Consider the following 6000-nt stretch of genomic DNA (forward strand, 5'->3'; position numbering starts at 1 on the left):
CTAGCCTGTAACATTTTTGCTGAGACATCTGCTGAAAGCCTGATAAGAGTTCCTTTGTAGGTTATTTTCTTCTGCCTTGCTGCCCGTAACATTTTTTCTTTGTCATTGACTTTTGCCAGTTTTACTATTATATGCCTCAGAGAAGATCTTTTAGCATTGGTGTACCTAGGAGTTCTATTGGCTTCATGTATTTGTAAGTCTGGTTCATTCCCCAGGTTTGGAAAATTCTCAGCTATTATTTCTTTGAACAAGCTCTCTGCTCCTTTCTCCCTCCCTTCTCCCTCCCTTCTCCCTCTGGAATACCTATAATCCTTATGTTGCTTTTACTAATTGAGTCGGATATTTCTTGAAGAATTCCTTCATTTTTTTTAAGTCTTAGTTCTCTCTCCACTTCCACTTGAAGCAATTCTATATTTCTATCCTCTAAATCACTAATTCTTTCCTCCATAACATCAGCTCTATTTTTTAAGGATTCTAAATTATTTTTTATTTCATTAATTGTGTTCTTCATATCCAGAATTTCTGCTTGTTTTTTTGTTTTGTTTTTTTTTTAGTTTCAATCTCTTTGGTGATGTATTCCTTCTTCTCGTTTTTATTCCTGAGCTCACTGAACTGTCTTTTGAATTTTCTTGTAATTCATTGAATTTCTTTATGAAAGCTACTTTGAATTCTCTGTCATTTACATTGTAAATTTCTGTGACTTTAGGGTTGGTTTCTGGAGAATTGTCATTCTCCTTCTGCTCTGAATTGCTGTAGTTTCTCAGGGTGTTTGATGAACTAATCTTTCGCTGGGGCATTTGTGGTAGTATCAGGTTACAGATTCCACCTGCTACGAATGGGGGAAAGCAGGAGCTGTGCTTCTGATCCCACCCCATCTGCTGGAAGTTGTGGGGTATTATGGGTGCTTGCACCAGCTGGGAGAGCATTCACCTGAGCACATAGATCTGCTGCTGCCTTTTCTTACAGTCATGCCAGCCACTGTGCTTGGTGGGTGGGGCTTCCTCATGGGGTCCAAGCCTGGGCCACTCCTTAGGACCACAGTAGCACTGTGGGTTCTTCCACCAGATGGGAAAGTGATCATGTGGGGGCTTAGGGCTGCCGCCACCTGCTCCCACAGTCACTCCAAGGCATGCTCCCACCTTCAGAGCCGCAGTGATACTATGAGCATTTGCATCAGCCAGGAAATTGTTTGCCCAGATACATAGATCTACTGCCGCCTCTGCTTATAGCGACACCAACCGCTGTGCTTGGTGTATGGAGCTTCCTCACAGGGTCCAGCTTGGGCCACTCCTTGGGGCCAAGGTGGCACTGTGGGCTCTCCCACCAGACAGGAAAGTGGTCATCTAGGGGCTCATGGCTTCCATTGCCTGTTCCCACAGTCAAGCCAAGGTGCGCTCCCACCATTATGGTTGCAGCAGTACTAGGGACACTTGCACCATCTGGGAGAGCAGTTGCATGCATGCACAGGGCTGTTGAGGGGCAGGAGAGTGTCCACCTATCTCCACTACCTTCCTGAGGACAGTCCATCCACCTTCAGATGTATAGCTGTGTGGGTCTCTCAGGCATCCTGTTGTGCTGTGTGGGTATCCTCCATTGATCAATGAATGTCCATTTAGTTGTAGTTCAAAGGGGGGAAGATAAAGGGAACAGTTCACTCTGCCATGTTGCTGACGTCACTCCCACAACGTATCTAATTAAAGGCTTGTATGCCCCTCACATCAACTAGACTTGTTGTCCCACAAGCTTGGTATAAAGATGTGTTGTGCTCACTATCTCATCTCCCCATCCATCTGACTTGGCCTTAGATGAGTATTGGGGTGAGGAGGAGGGAAAGGGGAAACAATATCTATTTTTGTGACTGCCCGTGAAAAGTTTGCTTTCTTCCTTACGTTGACATCACCAGTGAGCTGGACACAGTGACACTTAATCACAAGCAACTACCCTAAGCAAGACTTAGTGTCTTCAAGATGATCCATAAGCCCCCCAAACCTAACCTACCCACACACTCACACACACCTCAGCTTCACAAAGCATCCCTCTGGTGCATGCTCTTCCTTACTCTGGTGCGGTGACGAGCCCCAGCAATCCCACCACTACTGTCTTATTTAACAGCTATGACCCCAACGTAGTGAAATTCATCTTTCATAGCCCTTAATACCAGGAATTAAAGGAGTAGTCTCTATACCCTTATCATCTGGCCTATTGTCACATCTACTCTCTAGTATCTTTTCCCAGTCCTTTTTCTCCAGTTATGGGTATGAGACATATGGACAAGTCCAATAACCAAGTAGATACGCAACAGAGGAAAGAGCCCAGTCACTCCTTCTTGCATAAATGCACAAATTTTATGAACAGTTCTGTTCCCACCCCATTCTCTTAACTTTGGTGAAGAGAACCAATAATATACCTTTTTTCCTTTCCCAAAAAGGAAGGGAAGGGAATGGGTGTTGACTTCCTTGAAGTATATTCCATGAAAGTAATCTGTGTTACCTCATAGTACTACTTTTATGTTTCCCATGGAGAAAAAACAAAAAGTTATTTTGGCTTATTTTACAATTGAGTCATCATCAACTCACACCAAAAACTGGGCCTTCTTTAAAACAGCCTTTGGAGAATTTAGTAACTGCTTTCATCAGGCATTTCCACTATAATCCCTAAACAATTTGGTAATTTAAGTGAATGGATAAGCTCCCCCCCCAACCCCAGTGACTTATATCATATTGTTATGTGACACTCACCTAAAGTAGAGATATTCTATAAATAATCAAGTGTGAATTTAAATACACACACTGAACACTGGAAATGTCCACTCTTTTGGCAAAGGAGCTACTTTTCCCTGTAGCTTTTTAAATTCATCTTATAATTTGGTTTCAAAAGCAGGGTCAAGTTTATCATTAAAATGACTTTGGTGCAGTTGTTGCACATCTAGAGGAAAGTAATGATGTCATCATAATAACAACTAGAATTTACTGCTTCTTAGATGTTCTCACAAATTCTGTTATACACAAAAGCTGCCAGAGAATTCCATGAAAAGGAAAACAACGATTAACTAGAAATGTAATTTTGACAGAATATAGCCATGTCTATATTCAATAGTAGTAACATAAAGCATGTGTCAGTATTATAGACCTGTTTCAAATCAAGAAGGAGACAGAAGGATAGAGAGCCATTCATCGTTACCATGATTTTCACTAATAAATTAAGTGCCTATAGGCCATAGTTTTAGACAAGCTCAGAATGGGGCATAATAACAGATTTCTAATCACTTTTCTAACCTTTAAATCAGTGCTTGATTACTAAAAGCATTGTAGCAAATACTTATGGAATATCAAAAAGCATTTAGGAATTTTTATAGCAAAAAATTCCATGTGTACTTTCAAGCCATAAGCAATATTCAGATCACCCACATTTGAGTGAGAAGGTGTCCATGCATAACATAATTACAGTAGTATATCCAAAAAATATTTTATATGCAATAAGTTATTTTATTTTCTAATTTACTCTGGAAATTAAATGCTGATTATTTCCCTGAATCACAGCTCCTAACAGCAAGCCTAGAAACCACTGTCAGCTTGTCTATTGCCCTATGATCTCTCAAGAAAAATGGGTACCCTCAAAATGTACACATTTGGAAGTACTTTTGTTAGACCTAAATAGAGTTTGGAGAGATCTCGAGTCAAGATGGCGGCATAGGCAGACTCTGAACTCACCTTCCCCCGTGGACACAGCCAATTTACAACTACTCGTGGAAAAATGACCCCTGAGACAGAACTGAAAACTGCATAAGAGGAACTCCTGCAACAACGGACAATCCTAACTGAGGTGGAAGAGGCAGAGACTCCCTTCTGGAGAGGAAAAACGCCGCCTTCACAAGCCGCCAGCTTCACGGCCACCTGGAGCAGCTCACAGGTAGCAGCCTCCCTGGAGGAGCAGGGCCCTGAGCCGGGGAGCGCCCCCGCTGTGGGCACTTTATGGAACCAACACAATCGAGACCAGCGGCATAATATCTGACTGTGCCTGCTACTAAAACATTGGGGAGGACCCCCAGAAAACCCGGTTCACAAAGAGACTAAAACCGGCTCTTAAAGGGCCCACGCGCAAACTCACCCGTTTCAGAAAGCATCCTAAAATCACCAAAAAGAAAGGTGCACAGTGCTGTGGTGAAGAGACTCACCTAATAGGCCCTGAGTGCATCTCGGTGAGGGGTGAGACCTCTCCAGGGACTGGGACATTGGCGGCAGCCATTGTTGTGGCCTGGTGTGGGTGTGCTGACACAGACGCCATTGGAGTTCTTCCTGGGGCCTGCTAGCCCAGGGTCTGCCCCACCCGCTAGAGCACCGATTTAATCCAGCTCAACCAGGGCAGGCAGCCCACCCCAGAGACTGGCCCCACCCAACAACAAGCCCTCAGGCAACTTGTGGGCCTGCATAGATGGGTGACTGGATTCTCTGCAGCCTGGCAATTGAGCCGGCTGTAGTGGGGCAGGGTGTGCACAAGGAGCGGGTGGAGAGTGTGGGGCGGTGGCGGAGTGTGTGGTGCTCCCGCCATGGAGAGACTGGGTCTGCTTCGGGAGGTCGGGGCGCGCACACAGGGCAGGACTGTGTTGACTGTGTGTGTGGACCTGTGGGCAGCAGGGCTTGTCAGCTGCAGAAGACTTGTACTTCTCAAAGACCCACATAGGGGGTTTGCCCCACCTTCCAAAGCCTGAAACAATTGGGTGCTCCTGTGCCTGAGGCCAGCCCCACCAAGCTGCAATCCTCAGAGAGCTGACAAGAGACCTAATAGGCTAGAGGCTTACAGCAATTGTAAGGCCCTGAGCTTAACAACCTGCCATGCTGGGGGCCTACTCACTTAAAAGAAATACTGCAACACAAATGTGGTATTAGAACTTGCAGCCAACTGCGCTGGGGCTCCCCACACCTGATAAAGAGACTGAAGGGCCCACAACAACTACAAGCAGCTGAGCATTACAACAGCTGGCCAGGAGCATAACTCGGCCTCCCTGGGTGCCTACAGGGAGAGCAAACAGGCCACAACAGAAGGACACACGTAGCCCACATAGGGGTCACCCCTGGAACATTGAGAACTGAGGGAAGCACACTGGAAGCCTCCTAAGGCATCACTTACGTAAGGTCACCTATCCAAGAGCAGGAGACGTAGCTGACCTACCTAATACGTAGACACAAGCACAGGGAAAGAGACAAAATGAGGAGGCAAAAGAATACATTCCAAGTAAGGGAACAGGACAAAACCCCAGAAAAGGAACTAAGTGAAACAGAAATGGGCAACCTACCTGACAGAGAGTTCAAACTAAGAGTGCTAAGGATGCTCACTGATCTGGGGAGAAGAATAGATGAACTCAGTGAGAATGTCAAAAAAGAAATGGAACATATAAAAAAGAACCAATCAGAAATGAAGAATACAATACTGGAAATGAAAAATTCATTAGAGGGACACAAAAGCAGAGTAGAGGATACAGAAGAACGGATCTGTGAGCAGGACGAAAGACTAGAAGAAATTACCCAAGGTAAACAGGTAAAAGAGAAAAGAATTAAAAAGAGTGAGGACAGTCTAAGGGACCTCTGGGACAACATCAAGCACACTAACATCCGTGTTATAGGTGTCCCGGAAGGAGAAGAGCGAGACAAGGAGGCAGAGAATCTATTTCAAGAAATAATAGATGAAAACTTCCCTAACCTAAGGAAGGAAACAGACATCCAGGTACAGGAATCACAGAGAGCCCCAAACAAGATAAACCCAAAGAGGCCCACACCAAGACACATCATAATCAAAATGTCCAGAATTAAAGATAAAGAGAGAATCCTAAAAGCCGCAAGAGAATGTCAAGTTACATACAAAGGAAACCCCATAAGGCTATCAGCTGACTTCTCAGCAGAAACCTTACAGGCTAGAAGAGAATGGCATGATATATTTAAGTGCTAAAAGGAAAAAACTTACAGCCAAGAATACTCTACCCAGCAAGGTTATCATTCAAAATGG

General features: G+C 44.6%; 2 long non-coding RNA genes across 2 annotated transcripts in view; one reads left to right on the forward strand and one right to left on the reverse strand.

Annotated features, from left to right (window-relative positions):
* LOC131400957 (uncharacterized) overlaps positions 1 to 3716 on the forward strand; it is a 28268-nt gene extending 24552 nt beyond the window's left edge. Inside the window, exon 3 of the long non-coding RNA XR_009217487.1 lies at positions 3540 to 3716. This is a non-coding gene — a long non-coding RNA (uncharacterized LOC131400957). The remainder of the gene's footprint in view (positions 1 to 3539) is intronic.
* Positions 1 to 4300, reverse strand: part of LOC131401020 (uncharacterized) — a 168902-nt gene extending 164602 nt beyond the window's left edge. Inside the window, exon 1 of the long non-coding RNA XR_009217512.1 lies at positions 4175 to 4300. This is a non-coding gene — a long non-coding RNA (uncharacterized LOC131401020). The remainder of the gene's footprint in view (positions 1 to 4174) is intronic.
* Positions 4301 to 6000: the final 1700 nt, after the last annotated feature.

This window comes from Diceros bicornis, chromosome 1 (assembly GCF_020826845.1).
Source record: "Diceros bicornis minor isolate mBicDic1 chromosome 1, mDicBic1.mat.cur, whole genome shotgun sequence".
In the NCBI taxonomy this organism is placed as follows: domain Eukaryota; kingdom Metazoa; phylum Chordata; class Mammalia; order Perissodactyla; family Rhinocerotidae; genus Diceros; species Diceros bicornis.